This window comes from Macaca nemestrina, chromosome 2 (assembly GCF_043159975.1).
Source record: "Macaca nemestrina isolate mMacNem1 chromosome 2, mMacNem.hap1, whole genome shotgun sequence".
In the NCBI taxonomy this organism is placed as follows: Eukaryota; Metazoa; Chordata; class Mammalia; order Primates; family Cercopithecidae; genus Macaca; species Macaca nemestrina.
In genome coordinates, this window is record NC_092126.1 from 74,096,031 (window position 1) to 74,110,295 (window position 14,265).

Here is a 14,265-nt window from a genome sequence, read left to right on the forward strand (position 1 = left end):
TTAGAAGCCGATAGAGGGCTATGGTGTAAAAGGAAATATCCTCAGATGAAATCTGGAAAGAAGCTTTCTGAGAAACTGCTTAGTGTTCTGTTAATTCATCTCACAGAGTTACATATGTATTTCGTGGATCTCTTTGCTAGCCTTATTTCTGTGGAATCTGAGAACAGATATTTCGGATCCCTTTGAAGACTATAGGGCCCAAGGAAATATCCTCCGATAACAAAGAGAAAGAAGCTTTCTGAGAAACTTCTTTGTGTTTTGTGAAATCATCTCACAGAGTTACAGCTTCCCCTCAAGAAGCCTTTCGCTAAGACAGTTCTTGTGGAATTGGCAAAGTGATATTGGGAAGTCCATAGAGGGGTATGGTGAAAAAGGAAATATCCTCAGATGAAATCTGGAAAGAAGCTTTCTGAGAAACTGCTTAGTGTTCTGTTAATTCATCTCACACCGTTACATCTGTATTTCGTAGATCTCTTTGCTAGACTTATTTCTGTGGAATCTGAGAACAGATATTTCGTTTCCCTTTGAAGTCTATAGGTCCTAAGGAAATATCCTCCGATAACAAAGAGAAAGAAGCTTTCTGAGAAACTTCTTTGTGTTCTGTGTAATCATCTCACAGAGTTACAGCTTTCCCATCAAGAAGCCTTTCGCTAAGACAGTTCTTGTGGAATTGGCAAAGTGATATTTGGAAGCCCATAGAGGGCTATGATGAAAAAAGAAATATCCTCAGATGAAATCTGGAAAGAAGCTTTCTGAGAAACTGCTTAGTGTTCTGTTAATTCATCTCACAGAGTTACATGTGTATTTCGTGGATCTCTTTGCTAGCCTTATTTCTGTGGAATCTGAGAACAGATATTTCGGATCCCTTTGAAGACTATAGGGCCAAAGGAAATATCCTCCGATAACAAAGAGAAAGAAGCTTTCTGAGAAACTTCTTTGTGTTCTGTGAAATCATCTCACAGAGTTACAGCTTTCCCCACAAGAAGCCTTTCGCTAACACAGTTCTTGTGGAATTGGCAAAGTGATATTTAGAAGTCCATAGAGGGCTATGGTGAAAAAGGAAATATCCTCAGATGAAATCTGTAAAGAAGCTTTCTGAGAAACTGCTTAGTGTTCTGTTAACTCATCTCACAGAGTTACATCTGTATTTCTTGGATCTCTTTGCTAGCCTTATTTCTGTGGAATTTGAGAACAGATATTTCGGATCCCTTTGAAGACTATAGAGCCAAAGGAAATATCCTCCGATAACAAAGAGAAAGAAGCTTTCTGAGAAACTTCTTTGTGTTTTGTGAAATCATCTCACAGAGTTACAGCTTCCCCTCAAGAAGCCTTTCGCTAAGACAGTTCTTGTGGAAATGGCCAAGTGATATTTGGAAGCCCATAGAGGGGTATGGTGAAAAAGGAAATATCCTCAGATGAAATCTGGAAAGAAGCTTTCTGAGAAACTGCTTAGTGTTCTGTTAATTCATCTCACAGAGTTACATCTGTATTTCGTGGATCTCTTTGCTAGCCTTATTTCTGTGGAATCTGAGAACAGATATTTCGGATCCCTTTGAAGACTATAGGGCCAAAGGAAATATCCTCCGATAACAAAGAGAAAGAAGCTTTCTGAGAAACTTCTTTGTGTTTTGTGAAATCATCTCACAGAGTTACAGCTTCCCCTCAAGAAGCCTTTCGCTAAGACAGTTCTTGTGGAAATGGCCAAGTGATATTTGGAAGCCCATAGACGGGTATGTTGAAAAAGGAAATATCCTCAGATGAAATCTGGAAAGAAGCTTTCTGAGAAACTGCTTAGTGTTCTGTTAATTCATCTCACACCATTACATCTGTATTTCGTAGATCTCTTTGCTAGCCTTATTTCTGTGGAATCTGAGAACAGATATTTCGTTTGCCTTTGAAGTCTATAGGGCCTAAGGAAATATCCTCCGATAACAAAGAGAAAGAAGCTTTCTGAGAAACTTCTTTGTGTTCTGTGTAATCATCTCACAGAGTTACAGCTTTCCCCTCAAGAAGCCTTTCGCTAAGACAGTTCTTGTGGAATTGGCAAAGTGATTTTTGGAAGCCCTTAGAGGGCTATGGTGAAAAAGGAAATATCCTCAGATGAAATCTGGAAAGAAGCTTTCTGAGAAACTGCTTAGTGTTCTGTTAATTCATCTCACAGAGTTACATGTGTATTTCGTGGATCTCTTTGCTAGCCTTATTTCTGTGGAATCTGAGAACAGATATTTCGGATCCCTTTTAAGACTATAGGGCCAAAGGAAATATCCTCCGATAACAAAGAGAAAGAAGCTTTCTGAGAAACTTCTTTGTGTTCTGTGAAATCATCTGACAGAGTTACAGCTTTCCCCACAAGAAGCCTTTCGCTAACACAGTTCTTGTGGAATTGGCAAAGTGATATTTAGAAGTCCATAGAGGGCTATGGTGAAAAAGGAAATATCCTCAGATGAAATCTGGAAAGAAGCTTTCTGAGAAACTGCTTAGTGTTCTGTTAACTCATCTCACAGAGTTACATCTGTATTTCGTGGATCTCTTTGCTAGCCTTATTTCTGTGGAATTTGAGAACAGATATTTCGGATCACTTTGAAGAGTATAGGGCCAAAGGAAATATCCTCCGATAACAAAGAGAAAGAAGCTTTCTGAGAAACTTCTTTGTGTTTTGTGAAATCATCTCACAGAGTTACAGCTTCCCCTCAAGAAGCCTTTCGCTAAGACAGTTGTTGTGCAAATGGCCAAGTGATATTTGGAAGCCCATAGAGGGGTATGGTGAAAAAGGAAATATCCTCAGATTAAATCTGGAAAGAAGCTTTCTGAGAAACTGCTTAGTGTTCTGTTAATTCATCTCACACCGTTACATCTGTATTTCGTAGATCTCTTTGCTAGCCTTATTTCTGTGGAATCTGAGAACAGATATTTCGTTTCCCTTTGAAGTCTATAGGGCCTAAGGAAATATCCTCCGATAACAAAGAGAAAGAAGCTTTCTGAGAAACTTCTTTGTGTTCTGTGTAATCATCTCACAGAGTTACAGCTTTCCACTCAAGAAGCCTTTCGCTAAGACAGTTCTTGTGGAATTGGCAAAGTGATATTTGGAAGCCCATAGAGGGCTATGATGAAAAAAGAAATATCCTCAGATGAAATCTGGAAAGAAGCTTTCTGAGAAACTGCTTAGTGTTCTGTTAATTCATCTCACAGAGTTACATGTGTATTTCCTGGATCTCTTTGCTAGCCTTATTTCTGTGGAATCTGAGAACAGATATTTCGGATCCCTTTGAAAACTATAGGGCCAAAGGAAATATCCTCCGATAACAAAGAGAAAGAAGCTTTCTGAGAAACTTCTTTGTGTTTTGTGAAATCATCTCACGGAGTTACAGCTTCCCCTCAAGAAGCCTTTCGCTAAGACAGTTCTTGTGGAATTGGCAAAGTGATATTTGGAAGCCCATAGAGGGGTATTTTGAAAGAGGAAATATCCTCAGATGAAATCTGGAAAGAAGCTTTCTGAGAAACTGCTTAGTGTTATGTTAGTTCATCTCACAGCGTTACATCTGTATTTCTTAGATCTCTTTGGTAGCCTTATTTCTGTGGAATCTGAGAACAGATATTTCGGATCCCTTTGAAGACTATAGGACCAAAGGAAATATCCTCCGATAACAAAGAGATAGAAGCTTTCTGAGAAACTTCTTTGTGTTCTGTGAAATCATCTCACACAGTTACAGCTTTCCCCTCAAGAAGCCTTTCGCTAAGACAGTTCTTGTGGAATTGGCAAAGTGATATTTAGAAGCCGATAGAGGGCTATGGTGTAAAAGGAAATATCCTCAGATGAAATCTGGAAAGAAGCTTTCTGAGAAACTGCTTAGTGTTCTGTTAATTCATCTCACAGAGTTACATCTGTATTTCGTGGATCTCTTTGCTAGCCTTATTTCTGTGGAATATGAGAACAGATATTTCGGATCCCTTTGAAGACTATAGGGCCAAAGGAAATATCCTCCGATATCAAAGAGAAAGAATCTTTCTGGGAAACTTCTTTGTGTTTTGTGAAATCATCTCACGGAGTTACAGCTTCGCCTCAAGAAGCCTTTCGCTAAGACAGTTCTTGTGGAAATGGCCAAGTGATATTTGGAAGCCCATAGAGGGGTATGGTGAAAAAGGAAATATCCTCAAATGAAATCTGGAAAGAAGCTTTCTGAGAAAATGCTTAGTGTTCTGTTAATTCATCTCACACCGTTACATCTGTATTTCGTAGATCTCTTTGCTAGCCTTATTTCTGTGGAATCTGAGAACAGATATTTCGTTTCCCTTTGAAGTCTATAGGTCCTAAGGAAATATCCTCCGATAACAAAGAGAAAGAAGCTTTCTGAGAAACTTCTTTGTGTTCTGTGTAATCATGTCACAGAGTTACAGCTTTCCCCTCAAGAAGCCTTTCGCTAAGACAGTTCTTGTGGAATTGGCAAAGTGATATTTAGAAGCCGATAGAGGGCTATGGTGTAAAAGGAAATATCCTCAGATGAAATCTGGAAAGAAGCTTTCTGAGAAACTGCTTAGTGTTCTGTTAATTCATCTCACAGAGTTACATCTGTATTTCGTGGATCTCTTTGCTAGCCTTATTTCTGTGGAATCTGAGAACAGATATTTCGGATCCCTTTGAAGACTATAGGGCCAAAGGAAATATCCTCCGATATCAAAGAGAAAGAAGCTTTCTGAGAAACTTCTTTGTGTTTTGTGAAATCATCTCACGGAGTTACAGCTTCGCCTCAAGAAGCCTTTCGCAAAGACAGTTCTTGTGGAAATGGCCAAGTGATATTTGGAAGCCCATAGAGGGGTATGGTGAAAAAGGAAATATCCTCAGATGAAATCTGGAAAGAAGCTTTCTGAGAAAATGCTTAGTGTTCTGTTAATTCATCTCACACCGTTACATCTGTATTTCGTAGATCTCTTTGCTAGCCTTATTTCTGTGGAATCTGAGAACAGATATTTCGTTTCCCTTTGAAGTCTATAGGTCCTAAGGAAATATCCTCCGATAACAAAGAGAAAGAAGCTTTCTGAAAAACTTCTTTGTGTTCTGTGTAATCATGTCACAGAGTTACAGCTTTCCCCTCAAGAAGCCTTTCGCTAAGACAGTTCTTGTGGAATTGGCAAAATGATATTTAGAAGCCGATAGAGGGCTATGGGTTAAAAGGAAATATCCTCAGATGAAATCTGGAAAGAAGCTTTCTGAGAAACTGCTTAGTGTTCTGTTAATTCATCTCACAGAGTTACATCTGTATTTCGTGGATCTCTTTGCTAGCCTTATTTCTGTGGAATCTGAGAACAGATATTTCGGATCCCTTTGAAGAATATAGGGCCAAAGGAAATATCCTCCAATAACAAAGAGAAAGAAGCTTTCTGAGAAACTTCTTTGTGTTCTGTGAAATCATCTCACAGAGTTACAGCTTTCCCCACAAGAAATCTTTCGTTAACACAGTTCTTGTGGAATTGGCGAAGTTATATTTAGAAGTCCATAGAGGGCTAAGGTGAAAAAGGAAATATCCTCAGATGAAATCTGGAAAGAAGCTTTCTGAGAAACTGCTTAGTGTTCCCCTAACTCATCTCACAGAGTTACATCTGTATTTCGTAGATCTCTTTGCTAGCCTTATTTCTGTGGAATCTGAGAACAGATATTTCGGATCCCTTTGAAGACTATAGGGCCAAAGGAAATATCCTCCGATAACAAAGAGAAAGAAGCTTTCTGAGAAACTTCTTTGTGTTTTGTGAAATCATCTCACGGAGTTACAGCTTCCCCTCAAGAAGCCTTTCGCTAAGACAGTTCTTGTGGAATTGGCAAAGTGATATTTGGAAGCCCATAGAGGGGTATTTTGAAAGAGGAAATATCCTCAGATGAAATCTGGAAAGAAGCTTTCTGAGAAACTGCTTAGTGTTATGTTAGTTCATCTCACAGCGTTACATCTGTATTTCTTAGATCTCTTTGGTAGCCTTATTTCTGTGGAATCTGAGAACAGATATTTCGGATCCCTTTGAAGACTATAGGACCAAAGGAAATATCCTCCGATAACAAAGAGATAGAAGCTTTCTGAGAAACTTCTTTGTGTTCTGTGAAATCATCTCACACAGTTACAGCTTTCCCCTCAAGAAGCCTTTCGCTAAGACAGTTCTTGTGGAATTGTCAAAGTGATATTTAGAAGCCGATAGAGGGCTATGGTGTAAAAGGAAATAACCTCAGATGAAATCTGGAAAGAAGCTTTCTGAGAAACTGCTTAGTGTTCTGTTAATTCATCTCACAGAGTTACATCTGTATTTCGTGGATCTCTTTGCTAGCCTTATTTCTGTGGAATCTGAGAACAGATATTTCGGATCCCTTTGAAGACTATAGGGCCAAAGGAAATATCCTCCGATATCAAAGAGAAAGAATCTTTCTGAGAAACTTCTTTGTGTTTTGTGAAATCATCTCACGGAGTTACAGCTTCGCCTCAAGAAGCCTTTCGCTAAGACAGTTCTTGTGGAAATGGCCAAGTGATATTTGGAAGCCCATAGAGGGGTATGGTGAAAAAGGAAATATCCTCAAATGAAATCTGGAAAGAAGCTTTCTGAGAAAATGCTTAGTGTTCTGTTAATTCATCTCACACCGTTACATCTGTATTTCGTAGATCTCTTTGCTAGCCTTATTTCTGTGGAATCTGAGAACAGATATTTCGTTTCCCTTTGAAGTCTATAGGTCCTAAGGAAATATCCTCCGATAACAAAGAGAAAGAAGCTTTCTGAGAAACTTCTTTGTGTTCTGTGTAATCATGTCACAGAGTTACAGCTTTCCCCTCAAGAAGCCTTTCGCTAAGACAGTTCTTGTGGAATTGGCAAAGTGATATTTAGAAGCCGATAGAGGGCTATGGTGTAAAAGGAAATATCCTCAGATGAAATCTGGAAAGAAGCTTTCTGAGAAACTGCTTAGTGTTCTGTTAATTCATCTCACAGAGTTACATCTGTATTTCGTGGATCTCTTTGCTAGCCTTATTTCTGTGGAATCTGAGAACAGATATTTCGGATCCCTTTGAAGACTATAGGGCCAAAGGAAATATCCTCCGATATCAAAGAGAAAGAAGCTTTCTGAGAAACTTCTTTGTGTTCTGTGAAATCATCTCACAGAGTTACAGCTTTCCCCACAAGAAATCTTTCGTTAACACAGTTCTTGTGGAATTGGCGAAGTTATATTTAGAAGTCCATAGAGGGCTAAGGTGAAAAAGGAAATATCCTCAGATGAAATCTGGAAAGAAGCTTTCTGAGAAACTGCTTAGTGTTCCCCTAACTCATCTCACAGAGTTACATCTGTATTTCGTAGATCTCTTTGCTAGCCTTATTTCTGTGGAATCTGAGAACAGATATTTCGGATCCCTTTGAAGACTATAGGGCCAAAGGAAATATCCTCCGATAACAAAGAGAAAGAAGCTTTCTGAGAAACTTCTTTGTGTTTTGTGAAATCATCTCACGGAGTTACAGCTTCCCCTCAAGAAGCCTTTCGCTAAGACAGTTCTTGTGGAATTGGCAAAGTGATATTTGGAAGCCCATAGAGGGGTATTTTGAAAGAGGAAATATCCTCAGATGAAATCTGGAAAGAAGCTTTCTGAGAAACTGCTTAGTGTTATGTTAGTTCATCTCACAGCGTTACATCTGTATTTCTTAGATCTCTTTGGTAGCCTTATTTCTGTGGAATCTGAGAACAGATATTTCGGATCCCTTTGAAGACTATAGGACCAAAGGAAATATCCTCCGATAACAAAGAGATAGAAGCTTTCTGAGAAACTTCTTTGTGTTCTGTGAAATCATCTCACACAGTTACAGCTTTCCCCTCAAGAAGCCTTTCGCTAAGACAGTTCTTGTGGAATTGGCAAAGTGATATTTAGAAGCCGATAGAGGGCTATGGTGTAAAAGGAAATAACCTCAGATGAAATCTGGAAAGAAGCTTTCTGAGAAACTGCTTAGTGTTCTGTTAATTCATCTCACAGAGTTACATCTGTATTTCGTGGATCTCTTTGCTAGCCTTATTTCTGTGGAATCTGAGAACAGATATTTCGGATCCCTTTGAAGACTATAGGGCCAAAGGAAATATCCTCCGATATCAAAGAGAAAGAATCTTCCTGAGAAACTTCTTTGTGTTTTGTGAAATCATCTCACGGAGTTACAGCTTCGCCTCAAGAAGCCTTTCGCTAAGACAGTTCTTGTGGAAATGGCCAAGTGATATTTGGAAGCCCATAGAGGGGTATGGTGAAAAAGGAAATATCCTCAAATGAAATCTGGAAAGAAGCTTTCTGAGAAAATGCTTAGTGTTCTGTTAATTCATCTCACACCGTTACATCTGTATTTCGTAGATCTCTTTGCTAGCCTTATTTCTGTGGAATCTGAGAACAGATATTTCGTTTCCCTTTGAAGTCTATAGGTCCTAAGGAAATATCCTCCGATAACAAAGAGAAAGAAGCTTTCTGAGAAACTTCTTTGTGTTCTGTGTAATCATGTCACAGAGTTACAGCTTTCCCCTCAAGAAGCCTTTCGCTAAGACAGTTCTTGTGGAATTGGCAAAGTGATATTTAGAAGCCGATAGAGGGCTATGGTGTAAAAGGAAATATCCTCAGATGAAATCTGGAAAGAAGCTTTCTGAGAAACTGCTTAGTGTTCTGTTAATTCATCTCACAGAGTTACATCTGTATTTCGTGGATCTCTTTGCTAGCCTTATTTCTGTGGAATCTGAGAACAGATATTTCGGATCCCTTTGAAGACTATAGGGCCAAAGGAAATATCCTCCGATATCAAAGAGAAAGAAGCTTTCTGAGAAACTTCTTTGTGTTTTGTGAAATCATCTCACGGAGTTACAGCTTCGCCTCAAGAAGCCTTTCGCTAAGACAGTTCTTGTGGAAATGGCCAAGTGATATTTGGAAGCCCATAGAGGGGTATGGTGAAAAAGGAAATATCCTCAGATGAAATCTGGAAAGAAGCTTTCTGAGAAAATGCTTAGTGTTCTGTTAATTCATCTCACACCGTTACATCTGTATTTCGTAGATCTCTTTGCTAGCCTTATTTCTGTGGAATCTGAGAACAGATATTTCGTTTCCATTTGAAGTCTATAGGTCCTAAGGAAATATCCTCCGATAACAAAGAGAAAGAAGCTTTCTGAAAAACTTCTTTGTGTTCTGTGTAATCATGTCACAGAGTTACAGCTTTCCCCTCAAGAAGCCTTTCGCTAAGACAGTTCTTGTGGAATTGGCAAAATGATATTTAGAAGCCGATAGAGGGCTATGGGTTAAAAGGAAATATCCTAAGATGAAATCTGGAAAGAAGCTTTCTGAGAAACTGCTTAGTGTTCTGTTAATTCATCTCACAGAGTTACATCTGTATTTCGTGGATCTCTTTGCTAGCCTTATTTCTGTGGAATCTGAGAACAGATATTTCGGATCCCTTTGAAGAATATAGGGCCAAAGGAAATATCCTCCAATAACAAAGAGAAAGAAGCTTTCTGAGAAACTTCTTTGTGTTCTGTGAAATCATCTCACAGAGTTACAGCTTTCCCCACAAGAAATCTTTCGTTAACACAGTTCTTGTGGAATTGGCGAAGTTATATTTAGAAGTCCATAGAGGGCTAAGGTGAAAAAGGAAATATCCTCAGATGAAATCTGGAAAGAAGCTTTCTGAGAAACTGCTTAGTGTTCCCCTAACTCATCTCACAGAGTTACATCTGTATTTCGTAGATCTCTTTGCTAGCCTTATTTCTGTGGAATCTGAGAACAGATATTTCGGATCCCTTTGAAGACTATAGGGCCAAAGGAAATATCCTCCGATAACAAAGAGAAAGAAGCTTTCTGAGAAACTTCTTTGTGTTTTGTGAAATCATCTCACAGAGTTACAGCTTCCCCTCAAGAAGCCTTTCGCTAAGACAGTTCTTGTGGAATTGGCAAAGTGATATTTGGAAGCCCATAGAGGGGTATGGTGAAAGAGGAAATATCCTCAGATGAAATCTGGAAAGAAGCTTTCTGAGAAACTGCTTAGTGTTATGTTAGTTCATCTCACAGCGTTACATCTGTATTTCTTAGATCTCTTTGCTAGCCTTATTTCTGTGGAATCTGAGAACAGATATTTCGGATCCCTTTGAAGACTATAGGGCCAAAGGAAATATCCTCCGATAAGAAAGAGAAAGAAGCTTTCTGAGAAACTTCTTTGTGTTCTGTGAAATCATCTCACACAGTTACAGCTTTCCCCTCAAGAAGCCTTTCGCTAAGACAGTTCTTGTGGAATTGGCAAAGTGATATTTAGAAGCCGATAGGGGGCTATGGTGTAAAAGGAAATATCCTCAGATGAAATCTGGAAAGAAGCTTTCTGAGAAACTGCTTAGTGTTCTGTTAATTCATCTCACAGAGTTACATCTGTATTTCGTGGATCTCTTTGCTAGCCATATTTCTGTGGAATCTGAGAACAGATATTTCGGATCCCTTTGAAGACTATAGGGCCAAAGGAAATATCCTCTGATAACAAAGAGAAAGAAGCTTTCTGAGAAACTTCTTTGTGTTCTGTGAAATCATCTCACACAGTTACAGCTTTCCCCTCAAGAAGCCTTTCGCTAAGACAGTTCTTGTGGAATTGGCAAAGTGATATTTGGAAGCCCATAGAGGGCAAAGGTGAAAAAGGAAATATCCTCAGATGAAATCTGGAAAGAAGCTTTCTGAGAAAGTGCTCTGTGATGTGTGACTTCCACTCACAGAGTTACATCTGTATTTCGTGTATCTCTTTGCTAGCCTTATTTCTGTGGAATCTGAGAACAGATATTTCGTTTCCCTTTGAAGTCTATAGGGCCTAAGGAAATATCCTCCGATAACAAAGAGAAAGAAGCTTTCTGAGAAACTTCTTTGTGTTCTGTGTAATCATCTCACAGAGTTACAGCTTTCCCCTCAAGAAACCTTTCGCTAAGACAGTTCTTGTGGAATTGGCAAAGTGATATTTGGAAGCCCATAGAGGGCTATGATGAAAAAAGAAATATCCTCAGATGAAATCTGGAAAGAAGCTTTCTGAGAAACTGCTTAGTGTTCTGTTAATTCATCTCACAGAGTTACATGTGTATTTCCTGGATCTCTTTGCTAGCCTTATTTCTGTGGAATCTGAGAACAGATATTTCGGATCCCTTTGAAGACTATAGGGCCAAAGGAAATATCCTCCGATAACAAAGAGAAAGAAGCTTTCTGAGAAACTTCTTTGTGTTCTCTGAAATCATCTCACACAGTTACAGCTTTCCCCACAAGAAGCCTTTCGCTAACACAGTTCTTGTGGAATTGGCAAAGTGATATTTAGAAGTCCATAGAGGGCTATGGTGAAAAAGGAAATATCCTCAGATGAAATCTGGAAAGAAGTTTTCTGAGAAACTGCTTAGTATTCTGTTAACTCATCTCACAGAGTTACATCTGTATTTCGTGGATCTCTTTGCTAGCCTTATTTCTGTGGAATTTGAGAACAGATATTTCGGATCCCTTTGAAGACTATAGGGCCAAAGGAAATATCCTCCGATAACAAAGAGAAAGAAGCTTTCTGAGAAACTTCTTTGTGTTTTTTGAAATCATCTCACAGAGTTACAGCTTCCCCTCAAGAAGCCTTTCGCTAAGACAGTTCTTGTGGAATTGGCAAAGTGATATTTGGAAGCCCATAGAGGGGTATGGTGAAAGAGGAAATATCCTCAGATGAAATCTGGAAAGAAGCATTCTGAGAAACTGCTTAGTGTTATGTTAGTTCATCTCACAGCGTTACATCTGTATTTCTTAGAGCTCTTTGGTAGCCTTATTTCTGTGGAATCTGAGAACAGATATTTCGGATCCCTTTGAAGACTATAGGGCCAAAGGAAATATCCTCCGATAACAAAGAGATAGAAGCTTTCTGAGAAACTTCTTTGTGTTCTGTGAAATCATCTCACACAGTTACAGCTTTCCCCTCAAGAAGCCTTTCGCTAAGACAGTTCTTGTGGAATTGGCAAAGTGATATTTAGAAGCCGATAGAGGGCTATGGTGTAAAAGGAAATATCCTCAGATGAAATCTGGAAAGAAGCTTTCTCAGAAACTGCTTAGTGTTCTGTTAATTCATCTCACAGAGTTACATCTGTATTTCGTGGATCTCTTTGCTAGCCTTATTTCTGTGGAATCTGAGAACGGATATTTCGTTTCCTTTGAAGTCTATAGGGCCTAAGGAAAAATCCTCCGATAACAAAGAGAAAGAAGCTTTCTGAGAAACTTCTTTGTGTTCTGTGTAATCATCTCACAGAGTTACAGCTTTCCCCTCAAGAAGCCTTTCGCTAAGACAGTTCTTGTGGAATTGGCAAAGTGATATTTAGAAGCCGATAGAGGGCTATGGTGTAAAAGGAAATATCCTCAGATGAAATCTGGAAAGAAGCTTTCTGAGATACTGCTTAGTGTTCTGTTAATTCATCTCACGGAGTTACATCTGGATTTCGTGGATCTCTTTGCTAGCCTTATTTCTGTGGAATCTGAGAACAGATATTTCGGATCCCTTTGAAGACTATAGGGCCAAAGGAAATATCCTCCGATATCAAAGAGAAAGAAGCTTTCTGAGAAACTTCTTTGTGTTTTGTGAAATCATCTCACAGAGTTACAGCTTCCCCTCAAGAAGCCTTTCGCTAAGACAGTTCTTGTGGAAATGGCCAAGTGATATTTGGAAGCCCATAGAGGGGTATGGTGAAAAAGGAAATATCCTCAGATGAAATCTGGAAAGAAGCTTTCTGAGAAACTGCTTAGTGTTCTGTTAATTCATCTCACACCGTTACATCTGTATTTCGTAGATCTCTTTGCTAGCCTTATTTCTGTGGAATCTGAGAACAGATATTTCGTTTCCCTTTGAAGTCTATAGGGCCTAAGGAAATATCCTCCGATAACAAAGAGAAAGAAGCTTTCTGAGAAACTTCTTTGTGTTCTGTGTAATCATCTCACAGAGTTACAGCTTTCCCCTCAAGAAGCCTTTCGCTAAGACAGTTCTTGTGGAATTGGCAAAGTGATATTTGGAAGCCCATAGAGGGCTATGGGGAAAAAAGAAATATCCTCAGATGAAATCTGGAAAGAAGCTTTCTGAGAAACTGCTTAGTGTTCTGTTAATTCATCTCACAGAGTTACATGTGTATTTCGTGGATCTCTTTGCTAGCCTTATTTCTGTGGAATCTGAGAACAGATATTTCGGATCCCTTTGAAGACTATAGGGCCAAAGGAAATATCCTCCGATAACAAAGAGAAAGAAGCTTTCTGAGAAACTTCTTTGTGTTCTGTGAAATCATCTCACAGAGTTACAGCTTTCCCCACAAGAAACCTTTCGTTAACACAGTTCTTGTGGAATTGGCGAAGTTATATATAGAAGTCCATAGAGGGCTAAGGTGAAAAAGGAAATATCCTCAGATGAAATCTGGAAAGAAGCTTTCTGAGAAACTGCTTAGTGTTCCCCTAACTCATCTCACAGAGTTACATCTGTATTTCGTAGATCTCTTTGCTAGCCTTATTTCTGTGGAATCTGAGAACAGATATTTCGGATCCCTTTGAAGACTATAGGGCCAAAGGAAATATCCTCCGATAACAAAGAGAAAGAAGCTTTCTGAGAAACTTCTTTGTGTTTTGTGAAATCATCTCACAGAGTTACAGCTTCCCCTCAAGAAGCCTTTCGCTAAGACAGTTCTTGTGGAATTGGCAAAGTGATATTTGGAAGCCCATAGAGGGGTATGGTGAAAGAGGAAATATCCTCAGATGAAATCTGGAAAGAAGCTTTCTGAGAAACTGCTTAGTGTTATGTTAGTTCATCTCACAGCGTTACATCTGTATTTCTTAGATCTCTTTGCTAGCCTTATTTCTGTGGAATCTGAGATCAGATATTTCGGATCCCTTTGAAGACTATAGGGCCAAAGGAAATATCCTCCGATAAGAAAGAGAAAGAAGCTTTCTGAGAAACTTCTTTGTGTTCTGTGAAATCATCTCACACAGTTACAGCTTTCCCCTCAAGAAGCCTTTCGCTAAGACAGTTCTTGTGGAATTGGCAAAGTGATATTTAGAAGTCGATAGTGGGCTATGGTGTAAAAGGAAATATCCTCAGATGAAATCTGGAAAGAAGCTTTCTGAGAAACTGCTTAGTGTTCTGTTAATTCATCTCACAGAGTTACATCTGTATTTCGTGGATCTCTTTGCTAGCCTTATTTCTGTGGAATCTGAGAACAGATATTTCGGATCCCTTTGAAGACTATAGGGCCAAAGGAAATATCCTCCGATA